Source organism: Pyxicephalus adspersus, chromosome 7 (genome assembly GCF_032062135.1).
Source record: "Pyxicephalus adspersus chromosome 7, UCB_Pads_2.0, whole genome shotgun sequence".
NCBI classification, from domain to species: domain Eukaryota; kingdom Metazoa; phylum Chordata; class Amphibia; order Anura; family Pyxicephalidae; genus Pyxicephalus; species Pyxicephalus adspersus.
In genome coordinates this window covers 70301207-70318981 of record NC_092864.1, presented here as the reverse complement: position 1 = coordinate 70318981, position 17775 = coordinate 70301207, and the positions used below count along the sequence as shown (strand labels likewise).

General features: G+C 38.7%; 1 long non-coding RNA gene across 2 annotated transcripts in view; it reads left to right on the top strand.

The window, feature by feature from the left end:
• LOC140335904 (uncharacterized) overlaps nucleotides 1-17775 on the top strand; it is a 136756-nt gene that overhangs the window by 50206 nt on the left and 68775 nt on the right. The window contains exon 4 of one of the 2 annotated variants that reach the window (XR_011921772.1): nucleotides 8280-8488. The exons of the other annotated variant lie outside the window; for it this stretch is intronic. This is a non-coding gene — a long non-coding RNA (uncharacterized lncRNA). Of the gene's footprint in view, nucleotides 1-8279; nucleotides 8489-17775 lie in introns of those variants that run through there. 2 annotated transcript variants of the gene reach the window in all.

Sequence of the window (17775 nt, the reverse complement as noted above, 5' to 3'; positions counted from 1 at the left end):
GTGTGTGTGTGTGGGGGGGGGGAACAAACTAGGCTTTCAGTTGGCATTCGTTGGGGGAGAGGGCCTTATCCCCAAAATGTTAAAATGTTTTTGTGGAGTAAGCAAGGGGCTTTTTAGAATCTACCCCTTATCTATTCTCAGAAAGGGTTCAGTCACCCCTATAAATAACCACAAAACACAATAGAAAAATATATTTATTATTTATCTTTAAATGTTTACCATTTGCAATGTCCAAATATTAGATACTATGAAAGTTTATTTAGCGAATGCTGCTCCCCACTGCACACTGACAGTGAATAATTAAAATATAAATGGCGGAGTCTTGCATTCTTTACATTTGTTTAGCCAATACAGACAGTGGAGGTGGACAGCTTCCATTGTTCAAGTAGAGGTGTCCATCAAGGATACGCCCGCTAAAGTGATGTTTGCCCTAGGCTTCTTGGATATTGCAAATTTGAATTTTTTTCTGACCAGATTGATCCATCGACCTGCAGTTCTTGATGAAGTGAATGCAGAATGCATAACACTTTATGTGTGTCCCTCTCTGAGGCATATGCAGCACTTTATTTATTCCTTTAAACTCCTTTAATAGGTAAAGAAGCATGTGCTTGTGCATTCGGCATTCCCTTTGTCAATAAAATCAATTCAATAAAAATGCAAATACAACTCTTTAACAACTTTTTAATGCAACTCAAAGGAAGAGTGTGGGGCTGTTTTTAAGCAGATGGTACTGGCAGACTTCAGATAATTGAAGGAAGGATGAATAGAGAAATGTACCGGGATATTCTTGCTGCCATCTACTAGGATGCTGAAGAAGAAATGAGGGTGGGCATTTCAGCAACACAATGATCCCAAACACACAGCCAAGGAATCTCCAACTGGTTTCAGAGAAGAAAATAAAGCCGCTAGAATGGCTCAGTCAATCACCCGACTTGAATCCATTTGAAAATCTATGGAAAGAACTGAAGATCAGAGTTCATGGAGAGGCCCCCAGAACCTTTTAGGATTTGAAGACAATTTGTGTGGAAGAATGAGCCGAAAATCACCCTGAGTAATGCATGGGACTAGGTTCTTCATACAGGACTTTATTACACATAACATAATTCATAGACGTATTTGTTTTGATTTCTTTGGATGTGTGGATTGCTTTGATTGTTGCAGACATCTGGTGTAAATTTCATGTCAGTAGACCCATCTAAAACGTTGACATGTTGAATAATTATTTTCCCCTGTAAGCAGTAATGGCTGCATTTAATGCCCAAGGCTTATACTTGACTTGAACAAGTGTCTTCTCTTGTCCTTTGAATACAGAGATGTTATCATTATTAACGGAGAATGTAGTGCTTTTATCCTAAACTGATAAATTCAAACTGAATTTCTAACTATACCAGAGATTACTTACATGATCATACAATTGCTAAATATGCGTTGTGTCCCATGTTGTTTGACTTTTTCCCTTTGTTCTGACCTCAATAAACATATGGATTTGACTAAATCAAATATTTGTAAGGTGTTTTTTCCAGATCTTGGCCAAAGCCAGTTATACTCTGGCTGTTTGATTGCCAAGTTTTCTGAAAAGCCTTTTATTTGAGCCATTCGATTTCACATATTTGATAATGTGCACCATTGTGTGAAATATAACTTTTAGTTCTGCGGGCAGTTTTCACAGCCAAATGCTGTTGCTGTTGAGTAGACACTGACTTCTTGTTCAAGAACAAAGAGCAGTAGAAATAAATGTCCCTTTATTTTTTAAAGATAAACTTTTTTACTGTATTTGAATGTACAAAGGTACAAAATATAGAGTTGGCATGAACACAAACATTTACATTAGTGGGAAATATTAGTGAGCCACACTTAATCTTTTCTATTTTATTAACAGAAATAGATCCAGAAGAAAATTGATACAGCAGCACATAAATACCAGATAAAAAGACAACTATATACAATACGTTCCATGTGCATACATAATATGCCACATGATGAATGAAAAAGGGGCAAGTATCTAGTAATGGACTTTAAATGTGAGGGAGATTTAGGGCTAAATATTTTACATATTTAACATATTTCATTTTTTAGCAGCCTATAGTAGCATAGATGTGTTTTAAAAAGAGGGGTATAACCTGATAAATGAGCCTCTCCAACATATCTAGATGATTAGGGTCTACGCTCATCCAGTTTTAGCATAGAAGAAAATAAGAAATAGAAGTGCCTTCACATCTGTAGAGGCTAAAAATAGCCCAAAAAGCAATATAAAAGAATTACAAATATTAACTTCCCTTGCGGTAATCCTGAGTGTGGCTTGGGGTGAATTTTCCATACCAAAAGCAGTAACCCCGAGCCACACTTGGGGTGGAATTTTCCACGGAGTTTTAAAATGCTACCTGGTTCCCACATTCCAGAGGCGTCCTCCAGCAGTGCCTGGTATCTTCTTCCCCTGGCAATGCCGGGCATCTGTGTAACCTGGTGATGCCCAGCCAGCATCTGCATCCGTGACGTCTGAACATTGGGGACGCAAGGACGGGAAGCAGATGCCGGCCAGGTATCACTTTTACATTTAAAAATACTTTGTATTCATACCGCCAGGGTGGTTAAGGAGAATTTAGTGACCTCAGATGAAAATGACAAACCTTCAGGCACATCAAAATCATAGAGAACAGAATACCCATATGCATGAAACATTTACTGCAGGACTACCGTTCCAGTTTACACTTCTACAAGGAGTTCTAGGAGTGTAGTATACATGATGTAGATGTTTAATTTGAAATATTGTTCCTAATTTGTTTTTATAATTTGTTCCTAATTTGTTCCTATTTTCCTAATTATTTGTTCCTAATTTGTTTTTATTGTTCCTAATTTGTTCCTAATTAATGTTCCTATTTTGTTCCTAAAAGAAATAAACATTTAGGTACTGACAAATTTCATCCCTCTATTAGGATTTTACAATAGGTACCCAGTTACCAGTATTGGGAAATAACAGTAAGAACAGAAATATGTTTCCTTTGATCAGAAAAGCAAAGCAATATTTCCAGTTTAAAGGCAGTTAAAATTACATTTTGAAGGCCAAGCGATATGACTGCTGATATGATTTCGATGGCAGCCATATGACTGCGTTCAAGATAAATGCCAAAAAAATTAGTAGGGAATTTGACTCCCCTAAAATCCCTAAAAGGATTAGATGTCACAGATCCCCACAAGTCCAGGAGATTTGTGTTTTCTTCAAGATTCCCTACGTTGGACTTCCCTGCTGCCAGCACCAACTCTGCTTCAGGATCCAGCCTTCTGCTCACTTCCTGGTCCAGGTCATGTGACTCTTGATCAGCTGCTCCTTTGCCTCAGAGAACTGAAGTTCAGCAGATGCACTCCACCTGCTGGCAGGCATGTGAACAACAGCTGAGACGGTCTCTTCACCAGCACTCCCTCAGCTGGTGGCTTAGAAGTCTGCAGCTCAAATGACTGTTGTTCATCACATGACATCCCCTTTTTAAGGAGGTTAAGGACAAGGAGTTCCTTTTGGTCCTGCTCCCAGGTTTCCGCTGTTCCAGTTTTCGCCTCCTGTTCCTGACTCATTTGTGTACCGACCCTGGCTTGTTTCCTGACTATTCCTAAATGCTGTCTGCCCTGACTTTTGGCTTGTCTGACCTTCCTCTGGCACCACACTTTGTTCCTGCTAGTTCGCAGTCACCTGCCTTGGCAGGCAAGGGGGCAACCTGGCAGCAGCTCGTCGCACAGCATCCTCACCTCTAGAGGTTCTGGAGAAGACCGAGCTGTTGCTTAGACCCTGGGCCCCGTGCTCATCTCCACCTACTGGGCTGGTGACACAGAGGGTCCACCACTCTGCCGTGTGGAGCCGTGACAATAGTTGATGAAGCTAGGACTTTTATATTGGAGTGCAGTATTTGTACATAGTATAAGAGATCCTCAATAAAAAAAAAATAAGGATTAGTATTTTTGGGATGGTCATGAAAATGGCCGGAACATTTCATATTTGGTTTAGATATACCTGAATAACACTTATATTCTGCCAAGATGTGTTTAATAAAGCAAAATTTCACATCTCTGTCCTAGTTCACTAAAGAGACCTGGGGGGAAGCAGGGGACTGAGGAAATCATGATGGCACCTGGGCAGGTGTCCTATTGGAGACCTGCATAACGTGATTTATACCCCAACCAGGCTGTATAAAGCAGAAGCAAAATTCAGCCATCATTTGAGATCCTATGCACTAGTCTGTTAGGCAGGGCTCTGCTGATTTTAGACAGACTGTCATGGCTGCAGTTTTTATTACAGTGGGGACTGGAAATTATGTTTTGCCTTGGCAGGGCAGAGGGTGAATCTGTGTGGATTTGTGAACTTGGAAATCAATGCAAGCAAGTTGGCTGACTCTGGACTCTTAATGTATTTTACTGGTCAGGTTACTGCTGCAATGTTGAGAAAGACACTGCACATTTTATCCATAGCTTTGTGTAAACGTATCTGTGTTGGGTTTAGCAGTGAGATGCTATTGATTGCAGGCTTCAGGCTCAGGTGTGACCATTGCAATGTACAATATGTACAAATGTGAACAGGAATTCGCCCCGTAACAAGGTGGAAGCATTTGTGAGTATACAAGTTTCGGGTAAGGTTAAAGAATGACACAAAACTCTCAGACACTGCTTAATTAAAAGTTAGTCCTTATTTTTATTGGATGTGTACAATGGTCCAAAACAGCAACAAATCCATCAGCAAGATCACACGACTCGGTTTACCCCATTTTCATATCATCTAACTGGAAGGAGTCAGGCAGGGAGAAGCTGGCATTTCTTTACACATATCCAAAAAATGTCAGCGTCAGCACTCTCATTCTATGATATCTGGAGTTAACAATTATACACTGATCTCAACCAATCAATTCGTTAAAGGGCCTTTTAAACGTGTTCCAATTCCATTTGCCTTTGCTATGAGACCTTCAACCTAGGATCCCAATAATTTTGCCTTGTTTTTTTCTTCAGCAGACTCTAAGAAAATGGAAGCCTTCTTTTTTTTTCTGCAATCCAAGTGTGGTACGACTTTCTAATTGAAACACATGTACTGTATACTCAAGTGCTGATACTCGAATTTCCTTTTACCAAGAAATCTCTTTGTGATTTCCATTACATGACATGTAAATGGGAAATCGAACTAAACCTTTTAATGTGCAGATTTAGAGCACTAAAGCTCCACTTTTTGTGAAAGGTGTCACATATGAAGTCCATTTATTCTTTAAGCTTGTCTAAGCCATAAATCACCCTTTGTGATTCCATAGCTTAGTAAGCAGGGATCCCAGAGAGCTGTAAATTGATGGAGTTGGTCTTTATCTTGTTGTGCTCTGAGCCACATATAATGACCCCTGCCTCCCCATCACTACACACATTTCCTCTTTTGTCTTATAGTTAACCCATTGTCCCTAATGTTTTTTCATGGCATTTAGATGCATAAGGCTTCTGTAGTGACTCTTCTGAGGCCACAACCAACCATCAATATTTCTTCTTCTGCTCAGACCCAAACATTGTATAAAGCTGAACAATTTAGGGACCACATAGACATGTTCAAACAAGACCAGCAAGGATTCAAATGATGTAATTTGTAGTTCTAGCAGAACTGTTGGAATCTGAAAAAACAAACAAAAAAAACACCAGTAAACATGGACAACTAGGAGGCTAAGTAATACAGCTGCATATTACATAATGTCCAAGACAAATAGTTGTAGCTCATTAACGGATATTTATCTCATTTTCCCAAAAGACTAGAAAGCCTAGAAGACAACTAATACCCGATCCAGTTAAGCTTATGATAGATAATACCAAATCTTCTTCATATAACCACATTTTTTTTTCACTACTCGGCAATCAGAGGTTGGAGTAAGTCGTCACCCTTCAAGTCCAAGTTGAGTCCCAAGTCATTCACACCAAGTCCCAAGTCAAGTCTCAAGTCAGCAAGAATTCTTGGTCAAGTCACTTCATTTATCCCCATTTGTCCCCACCTGGGACCTGTTTTTTTCAGAATGTATATATATATATAAAAAAAAAACAGGTCCCAGGTTTGAATTTTGGCCAGGACTCCGGGTACATTACTCCGGGTACTCCAGTTTCCTCCCACATCCTAAAATGCAGGTTTTTAAGGCAAAAATTGTCCTTAGACAATGTTAATGACATGTGACTATGACATTAGATTGTGAGCCACTTTAAGGGACAGTTAGTGATATGACTATGGACTTTGTAAAGTACTGCGTAATATGACTGGGCTATATAAATACTGCTTAAAAATAATACAGAAATTGTTTGGAACTATACTATGTATACTGTACTATACCTCCTGTTAGGTAATACTTTTGAGATGTGCTTATTTTTAATTACTGATATCTATTCTATATACCATATAAATCCCTTATAAAAAAGAAAGGGGATTATATATGAAAGATTTCTTTTAAACATCTTTTTAAAACTGATTGTATCATGGGGTTCTTTTAGCTCAAATATTAAGCAGACTGAATCTGGATTTCTTTCGCATCAAGAAATTAGAAACAATACTTTAAATATATTTGTTTATAATATTAACATTTTAAGGCTAAACCCCTTTCTACTTTTGAAAGAGAGTTGGGTCTGTTAATCCACGATGAAGATGGTAGGGAGCTATTGTCACTAGACAACCATAAGGTTCAATTCTTTTCTAGAATAATTGCCTTTTCACAGTCATCCCACACCATTGCCATGAGAGTGATTTTCCTTTGGTTAGGTTTCCATATTATCTCAGCAAGATCAGTATATGCCTAATGTAATTAGTTTACTTATGTGTTTTTTTTTATTGCTTTTACATAGACCTTGGAGACACATTACCTTTATAAGAGAACCAATGTGACTATTCTAAATGTGATTCCTATTTACACATAGTAGGTATTTCTGCAATCCATTTAATGGATACAAACCAATGAAACAGAATAAAATGTTTATTAGCATTCTTTTATTCTGGGGCAGGTAACCTAGGTAAAGAGTCTTCAACTCTTACTAAACTGTTCCCAGACAAATAAAGAAAATTCAGAATGGATAATTATCCATAACCTGGGAAATAATGATAAACCAAAATGGTTCTTATAATATCCTGTATTATTAATATTATCAAATTTACTTTCCGGTAATAAATGTACACTAAGCATTGATTTCTGACATCACCATTGTTCAGTATCACACAGTAAAGAAAAATGGCACTACTAATATACTGCATCTTCTGAAATCTATTTCCTCTGCCTTTGCAAACATCGTCTTATCCTTTTATATAAATTAGGATATTTAAGAACATCAGTGCTAATTGCTAAGACCCCTGCCAAGACCCCATTTCTCTTTATTTATCAACTATTCAATGAGGCTGAATTACTAAAGAAGTTTTGAATATTTACTCTAACAGTTGCAATTTCTTTTACTTATCCAATCATTTGGAAAACCTTTTTAATTCATCTGCACATGTTTGGATAACTTAAGTGAATCTTCATTTGTTTGTTTGGACTTTACCTTTAGTAAATCAGACTAAATGTTCCAGTTTTTCCCAGTTTGCACAGTACAATGTGTCAGTGGGTTACTTCTATTCATATTTGTTTTATCACGAGGAAAATATTTCTTTATGCTACATTGCTATGCTAATATACATTTTATATGCTGCAATAAACCTAAAGCCAGTAAGCATTTTATGGACCTTTTCAATTTAAAAGGTGACAAAGGGGACATTATGTTTTTGCTGCTTTAACTTACATGAAATGTGCATAAGATGGTATAGTAAAAAGTGATAATAATAGGTGATATTATAATAATGGATGTGTGATGCAGGCATTATTCGGCATACTAGATATGGTAGGAACAGTCACAGATTAGGATATAGTTGCAGAAACATTTTACTTTTGTGAAGTTCAAACTAAAGCGACTTTTATCACAAATACATAATTTTCTTCAAGCTTTAATAGGTTTAAGCCCAATTTTGATTTTTAAGTTGGGAAAGTGGTTTTGGTGAATATGACTTACATTTTGAGTTTGTTTACAATCAAATAATGCCTCTATAAATGTACAAAACAGATAAACGAATGAATGCTGCTCTCTAAGCACCCAAAACCTAAACAAAAAATATAAAAACATCATATCAACATTTAGTAAGCTCATTAGACTGTTATTTTAAAACGTTTTAGTTTTAGAAGAAATAACAGCAGATACAGTTGATTCAGGGACTATGTTATTGCTTTATGTCTAGAATATACATGTTTTTTATGTTTATTTATTTACAGATCCTTGGATCCATCCCAAGGGTTTCCTAGATCAGGTCCTGCGTTGTACAGGTATCTCTCTTTGTCCCAAAGTGAAGAAAGCACCGTGCCCCACCTTCTTCCTCCTGATTGCTGCGGCAATCAAGACGGAAATGGGAGGGGCTTTACACTTTTTTTAAAAAAAAAAGAGTTCAAAACCGCCTACCAAAATAAAATAAGGTACTTTTAACCTTATATCTACCTTTTTATGTGAGGAAATATTTATTGTTTAGGTTCGCTTTAAGTAATGTCTTGCAGCAATGAAAATGGACTTCTGGTCTCAAAATGGCCACCATGACACTGAGGGAGGAAGAGGCACATTTGCACTGTGGCAATGTGAAAGTGGAACTTGCATATTATATAACATATAAAGCAGTGTATGTACCAGCATTTGACTGGGTTTCAACCTCTTGCAGTCCAGTCAACCTAAGCATAGCCCAGTCGGTTATATTGCAGCAGAAGGAGCATGGTAATTGGAGGAGAATACAATACAATACAATACTAACTGACACTTTGCTATGTCCTGCACAAAACTCATAAAAACCCTTATTTACCTTCCCTGAGTACATTTCTCTGTCTCACATGCACCCCCACCACACACCGCAGAGTACAGTACTTAAATGTATGTCTCGCACAGCCCAGTTTACAGAGTGAAGTATTGTACAGTCTTTAGTACAGTGGCCATAAGTATATAAGATACAACAGTGGGAGGTGCACATGGTGAAGAGTATGTAATGCCAACTGTAGATTATATTATATATAAGTAAAGAGAGGAATAAAAAGACAGGCTTTTTGGCAGTATAGTGTGAAAACAATAATGATTTATTGACATATACTTTAGCCCTAGATACACCATAGAACTTCTATACTACAGATCTAGATTATACATCATAGCGCTTAATTTTCAGATTTCAGGTTCAATCATCTTGATAAAAATATTAGTTGTAGACATAAAAAGCAACTTGTGATTATGGGTCTCAAGTTCCAACGCGTTTTGCCGGGGGGTATTGAGATCACAGAACTGGAGAAACAATTACAATATATAGTGCAATCACTGGCTTTAAAATCAGAGAAAAGGCTACCAGGGGAATATCCATGCCAGAGTACCCTCAGGGATCCTATTCAGAGACTATGGGTGAATAATAATATTAGTATTATTATTTATTTATTCAAGTAGTTACTTGAATAAATCTGAGTGTTGATTGGTATAATGATGTGGGTAGAAGATATTTTCTCGATTAAGAGACAGGTTGAAAATATGTTATTAACACTTGATAGGATGATAGTTTTATAAAGATGGTAAAAGAGTGGAGTGTTAGGTTGGAATGGCAGTCGCATAATGGTCCAAGGAAAGAAAAAACAATGACGGCAGCATGTTGTATTCACAAGCTGAATTTCAACTTAACGATGGATTTTTAGCTGTCTCTTAATTCCTCTCAATGTGTCCCAGTTGAATTGAAAATATTATTTGTTGGTGTTAGTGGCGGATTAAAGTAACCATTTCCCCTATGAAACTTTGGTAGTTTCGAGCTAGATAAGGGGTAGGAAGCAAGCAGCCAGTCAGAGAGCACTGCAGAGTGGGGATACAAGATACAACAGTGGGAGGTGCACATGGTGAAAAATCATGTGCTATTAGTTGGAAAATGTTTTTAATCCTGCACCAGATACATTTCAGGTTTGGTGGATGACCCAAGTTCTCCCAATATTAGTCAATCCTTTCCACTCTTGGAAAACTTAAATAAATAAGACCCATTAGATTATAGTGACTCCTTTATTTACACTAGGGTATATGTTATGAGGGGCCAGTCAGATCAGAGGGCGCAAATTAGGATGATGAGGGACATCTAGGATAGAGAAGTGGTCAGATGGAATGAAGAGGGGACCTGTCAGGACAGACAGGATGAAAGGGGGCTCATTTGGATAGAGGGGTGCCAGCTAGAATGAAGTGAGGTACATTTAGGTAAAAAAATCCAGACAGAATAGGGAGGAAGAGGTCATCCATGACAGAAAGTTCAGCCAAGTAAGACGGGACCTCATAGCAGAGGGGGCCAGTCAGGGCAGAAGGAGACGGCTAGAACAGGAGTGCGGGGCAGCTACCGTAGGAATTAAATACCGGTGAAAGAAGAGTAACAACTTAGGCACTTACACTTACTTATGAAATATGACCTATACTCCTCATAATGTATAGACCTATACTCTTCACACCTAACACCTTACTCGCCTTACTAAATTACTTACTCGCCTATTTATTTCTGCAATCACGTTAGAGAAAACAAAGCTACTTCCTCCTCTGTAAACTAACAGGATGTCAGATGTGGAAAAGTAGCACGTGACCAGAGATGGCTGCGGAGCACTGAGCCAAGCAAAAAGGAAAAAAGCTGGGGCAAATTCAAGTATATTCAATCAATAACAATTAACATAATCTAAGTGCAACATTATTCAATCAATCAAGCAGCTGGGTCAATCCCACTAAAACTTTATGGAATATAAGACCATTTATCTAAATAGAGGATCCCTAAGCTAACAAGTCAGGAAAAAGTACGTAGGTATAACGCCTCGCATCCCAAAGCATTTCGCCTATTGGCATCCTCAGAGGATTTGCGAAGAACATTACGTACTGTGCAACATCAGTCAATCAATCAAGCAGCTGGGTCAATCCCACTAAAACGTTATGGAATATAAGACCATGTATCTATATAGAGGATCCCTAAGCTAATAAGTCGCGAAAAAGTACGTAGGTAAAACGTCTCGTATCCCAAAGCATTTCACCTATCGGCTTCCTCAGGGGATTTGCAAAGAACGTTTCATACTGTACATTAACAAAATATATCGTATGGGATCGTATGAATAGATACGTGGTCTTTTTTCCCATGAAGTTTTTAATGGAATTGACCCAACTGCTTGATTAATTGATGTTACACTTGGGTTAGGTTTATTATTTTTGATTAAATACACTTGGATTTTCCTCAAAACCCCAGCGTTTTCCTTTTTGCTTTGTTCTATGTACACATATATTGGGATTGGCTCCTATGTATAATACCTAGAGGAAGGATAATTTATCCCTCCCAGGTCTGTCATTCTCTCTACCCTACCCCAACCCGGGAGGTGCTTGCTTTGCACAGCTGCCCACACACATCTGTTGTCTTGGCTTTAAGTCTCCAGTGCCCAGTGTAAGATTTGGCCTGGCAAATACCAGATTATTTTGTTTTTTCTTTGGGTTTAGTTCCTGGCTTTGCCCAGAAAGAAGAGAGCCAGAGTTATGAAATAATACATTTATGAAATATTTTCTCGCCTGAGACTAATGCACTTGGTTCACCGTATTTGCAGCTTTGCTAGACCGTTCAAATAAAAGTCTTTTAGTTCGGCTGCAAACCAGCTCTCAGCAGTATCTTTGATGTCAGAGACGTCCTCAAAACGTTGCCCCTTCAGGTGTTTCTTTAAATTCGGGAACAGATAATAGTCCCAAGGGGCCAGGTCAGGTGAGTAGGGGGGATGGTGAACCAATTAGAAACCCAGTTTGTTCAATTTGGTAGCCACAACGTTGGACATGTGCACAGGTGTACTGTTCTGCAAAAAAAAGATCCCCTTGGTCAACTTTCCACAGCATTTTCGTCTTAATTGCCTCCTTCAGTTGGTCCAGGAGGTTAGCATAATACTGTCCAGTTATATTAGAGCCCTGAGGTATTCTGGTGTGCACTACCTAACAGAATACCGTCTTTGTCCCAGAAAACGGACGCCATGACTTTTTTGGCTGATTTGTGGATTTGTAACTTCTTCAACTGAGGGGACCCGCTGTGGCGCCATACCTGTGACTGTTCCTTGGTTTCAGGATCATAGATGTGGAGCCAGATTTTATCCTCAGTCACTAACCTAGCCAAAAAGACCCGTGCAGCTTCAAAATGAGCCAAAACGGCTTTGGAAACTTCAGCTCGTTCCTTCCTCTGATCACTGTTCAAACATTTCGGCACCAACTTCACTGAAAGCTTCCCATGTCCAGGATAGTGGTGATAACAAACCCAACACGCTCCCGTGAGATGTCAAGTATCTGGGCTATCTTTTTTGCGGATATTTGCCGGCCCTCAATAATCAGCTCATGGACATCGCAGGTTGCCGGGTCAGTTGAGGTTGGGGGACGCCCACTGCGGGGCTCATGTACAATGGTGAAATATATATATATTACACGAATAAATATATATTGGTATATGTTAATACAATATAAGCAATGTGAAGTCAAGTTTCAGAATGATATCATAAGATTGCATGTCATGTCATTTTATTTAAAGGGTGACAACACTAAAACATAATGATCTGATTTTACAAACTGATATGTAACATCCTCAGCTACCCTTTATTAAAAAAAAGCAGCCTAGAACACCATACATTCTGTGACAGTATTCGTCTTCAATAATACAAATCATACAATCTCCTCTCTCCAAACATGTATGTTAGTATTAGTTGTTAGTTAGCTGTTTCCTATTCCTCGGTATTAAGTCTAAAAATCTAAAAAATGTGGATAGAGCAAAATATTTATAAAACTATTTGACAGTATGGAATCCACAGAGTGGAAGCATGAAACACACAACCAACAAACCACAAAACATAACTTCCATAGGGTTCTCAATACACTACACAGGGTGCAAAAACAAGACACACAGTGAACACATAACACATGGTACAGGCTCACACACAACCCAATATAAAGCACACTTATCACAGAAATGTATACAGCACACAGCAAAGTGAGCAGAGACATTGGCCATACATAGTGCATACAGCACAAAAGGTACACATTATACTGAGAACATACACAGCAGAGAGCACCCATGATGGGCACATATCACATGCCACACACATATAATACAATATAGAGTATGTATGAGGGGGTGCTGAGAAGTTCCTGGCTTTGCCCAGAAAGAAGAGAGCCAGAGTTATGAAATAATACATTTATGAAATATTTTCTCGCCTGAGACTAATGCACTTGGTTCACTGTATTTGCAGCTTTTCTAGACCATTCAAATAAAAGTCTTTTAGTTCGGCTGCAAACCAGCTCTCAGCAGTATCTTTGATGTCAGAAATGTCCTCAAAACGTTGCCCCTTCAGGTGTTTCTTCAAATTCGGGAACAGATAATAGTCCCAAGGGGCCAGGTCAGGTGAGTAGGGGGGATGGTGAACCAATTGGAAACCCAGTTTGTTCAATTTGGCAGCCACAACGTTGGACATGTGCACAGGTGTACTGTCCTGCAAAAAAAAGATCCCCTTGGTCAACTTTCCACAGCATTTTGTCTTAATTGCCTCCTTCAGCTGGTCCAGGAGGTTAGCATAATACTGACCGGTTATATTAGAGCCCTGAGGTATTCTGGTGTGCACTACCTAACAGAATACCGTCTTTGTCCCAGAAAACGGACGCCATGACTTTTTTGGCCGATTTGTGGGTTTGGAACTTCTTCGGCTGAGGGGACCCGCTGTGGCGCCATACCTGTGACTGTTCCTTGGTTTCAGGATCATAGATGTGGAGCCAGGTTTCATCCTCAATCACTAACCTAGCCAAAAAGTCCTGTGCAGCTTCAAAATGGGCCAAAACGCTTTGGAAACTTCAACTCGTTCCTTCCTCTGATCACTGTTCAAACATTTCGGCACCAACTTCGCTGAAAGCTTCCCATGTCTAGGATAGTGGTGATAACAAACCCAACACACTCCTGTGAGATGTCAAGTATCTGGGCTATCTTTTTTGCGGATATTCGCCAGCCCTCAATAATCAGCTCATGGACATCGCAGGCTGCCGGGTCAGTTGAGGTTGGGGGGCGCCCACTGCGGGGCTCATGTACAATGGTGAAATGCCCAGTCTTGAAATGAGATTTCCAGGTTTAGACAGTGCTGTAGGAAGGACACTTTGCCCCAGTGTTTGTGACATGTCAGTGTGAATGTTCTTTGCTGACTTTCCCTGGAGAAACAAAAACTTCATGATGGCCTGTAACTCCAACGACGTGAAACTTGCTTGTGCCTCTGCCATCACAGCTTCTCACTAAAAGAAAGAACAGTTTTAGGAATCACAAAGACCTGATATTTGCACAGTTACATAATAAGATATTGGGCTATCATATGGCTCCAAACTCATTTTTCTATTTGATCTGGAAGGGGGCAAAGCCAGGAACTTCTCAGCACCCCCTCGTACACAAACTAAACACACAACCCAGGGCACGCACATATCATTTATGTCTGTAATGCCAATTCAGGGTCATTCTGCACATCTTAATTATCATAGTGTACCATGGCACAGCTTACACTAAAGTAGCTATTTAACAGAGAAAACTGCATATATCAGTAATTGTTTAAAGTTCAAATTAGGAGATCTTTTCCACCTTTGTAAAATGTCTGTAAAAAATTGAAAATACAAAGACAAAGGGCTTTGTGGCAAACAATTTTGTGTATTGAAATTGTTTACAGATAATTCAAAGTAAAAGTGAATATAAGTACATATGAAGTGAGATAAGGTGTACAAAGAGTACACAAATACCACTAAAGCAAATGCACTATTCAAAGTATAATAGTGATATCTCAAAAAGCATTTGCTTTAGTGGTATTTGTATACTCTGTGTATACCTTATCTCACTTCATATGTATTTATATTCACTGTTACTTTGAGTTAACTATAAATAATCTGCATATATCAGTATTATAACAACACTCACCTGTATCACATACATTTTACCATTTTCTTCCAAATGTTATTATTTTACAGCTCACGTATTTCTTTTAGAAGTTAGCTAAACTCCTGTTTTCTAGAAGAGAGGAGTACATTTTTTACAGTAACATAGTTCATACAACAACTTGTATGTTTGAATATCTGATCCATCTCAGGATATAGTTCCTCCTTTATTCATTACGCTTTTTCTTTTGTCCTTTAAAGTACATTTGGTCTTTTAAGAGCTTAAGCTTTAACATTTTATTGCATCTGTACAGCCTGGACTTTCCCCGTACTATCTTACCTTTTCTTTTTCAGCTACATACTTCCTCCTTCTTGCTACAAAGCAGAATAGCAAGGTTCAGGAATAATGTCTGTACAATAAACAGCCTCCCCATCTCCCTACACACCACTCAAAAAATCAAAAGGTAAGGTTTTTTTTAAAAGACACACTTCCGGGAAAGTCCCCAAATTATCACATTTCCATCATTGCCCAAATAGATAAATTAGGAGCAACACTAAACCAATCTTAAGAAAGACCAACCACAGTATTTATAAATTGATTTGTTGTATGGGGTTTTTGGCATTACTTTAAATAAAAGTTTACTTTTAAATTTATTGACCACTTCACCCAAAAGTTTTTGGCTCTGTCCTGGCTGCACTACAGAAGTCTATTCCAGGATCCTGGCAGGCCAGCAGGACCCTAGTTTGCTGCATCAACCAGTTCCTCCCATATTAGTTCTTGGAGAAATTTAATAAATCTGAAAATTCCTGTAATATTTGGTGGTCTTCTCCTGCTCGTGCATTTGACTACTTTAGTTACTGTCCAGAGACCATACCAAACCACCTCCCTCATATGCAGTGCACAGTGAAATTTCTGCTCTTAACAACAGCACTAATTTTGTAAAAAATTGATGGGCATATACGGGACTTTTCCCTGTTAAGGGTGACTGGGATCTAGTGAGTTATGGTGGCTTGGTTGGTGAATGGGTGCAATACATTCAGCAAACAACAGATGATGATAACACACAAAAAAAATCTTTCCTCTGAATATATTAGCATTATTAAGTTCATGAACATGTGTAAGCGCAAAGTTTTGCTAAAAATTTACGGCCTTTTTAGTCTGCATAGATTTGTCATGATCTTACTTTAGTGTTAGATTTTTTTCAAGATTACTTTAGTATTGATTTATATTTTGTTGCAATTTCAACTAAGACAGGAGCAGAGCTATGGTGGGAATAAGCATTCCTGCATGGCTTCTAGTGCCTGGTACCTTGCCAGCCATTTAGCCAGCCGCACTGTAGCCATGCAGTTTTGACAGCAGGCAGGACTGAGCAGTGCTAAAAAACACTGACTGTCACCCGGTTTATTTATTCTCTATTAGGCTGCTGTGTAGACTTTAAATGTAGTGTCTCCCCCCAGGCAACGGCTCAACGTAAAGAGGCAGAAACTGCAGCACAACCCCACCACCAGTCTAAACATAGCTTTAAGATTTATTCAGCCAAGTGTGATACTAGATGTAAGCATGTTATATTCCATCTTTCCCCTCCTATTGTGTGTCACTTCCCCCACCTCCTAGATTGTAAGCTCTTCAGGGCAGGATCCTCTCCTCCTCCTGGCTCACTGTTTACTGTATAGCATTGTGTAATATGTTGGCGCTGAATTAATTATGTTTATTAAAATAATATTAATAATAAAAATTAAACTGGGGAACAATTTCCAACAAATTTTTTTGTTGATTTCAACTTTTAGGCTTATCTACACTTAAATAGGAATGCTGATTCTGAAAGTGCAGTTAGTTTTCTTCTATCACGTCAGGTTTTTCCCCCCGCCTATATTAATGTGATTACTGGAGCGTGGATTTGTACAGGCTATTCATTTACACGCAAGGCAGTGTGGTCAGAGGCTGTGCTCTGCTCTACGTAGTGAATAAGCAAAATATATTTTCTACTTACACACATATTTCCTTTCTTTCAGATCATGTCTGGCTCTGCTGTTTCTCATTGTAAGTGCCTAAACAACCCTGATTCATTTTGGTATATCTGTGGCAGTTTCACCATTCCCAGTCAAAGGGTGAACATCAGCACATTTGTAGAGCAAGCCTATTTGGCATATTTCAAAGGTAAACTTGGTGATCAAGATAAGTCTTGGGCCCCTAATGATTATGATGATGAACTAGGTGACAACAATGACGAAGAGTTTGAAATTGAAGAGGACTCTGTTTGTAAGGGATTTGATCAGCATGAGTTGAGTGATTTGGCATGTTATTTGGGACTATCGAAGAAGACTTCAGAACTCCTGCATGCGAAAAACTTACTTCAAAAAGGAACAAAGGTATCGTACTTTCGAACCAGAAAAATTGCATTTCTGCAGTACTTTAGAACTGACAGTGGCTTTGTGTATTGCCATAACATACCTGGTTTAATGGAGAAATTGGGAATTCCAATCTATAACTGAATGGCGACTATTCATCGATAGCTCAAAGCGGAGCCTTAAGTGTGTCCTCCTTCACAATGGCAATATATTTGGGTCAGTCCCAATTGGCCATTCAGTTTCTCCTTGTGAAGAATATGCAGACATAAAGAGAGACCCTAAAATGGTATGCTTCTTTCTTGGTCAGCAACGCGGATACACAAAGTATCCCTGTTATCTGTGCATGTGGGACAGCAGAGCTCATGAGAGGCATTGGGTCGAAATAATTGGCCTTCCATGATCTGCCCTAAAACCAGGTGATCCAAACATTCTACATGAGCCACTTGTTGATAGAAAGAATATTATATTCCCGCCTCTGCACAT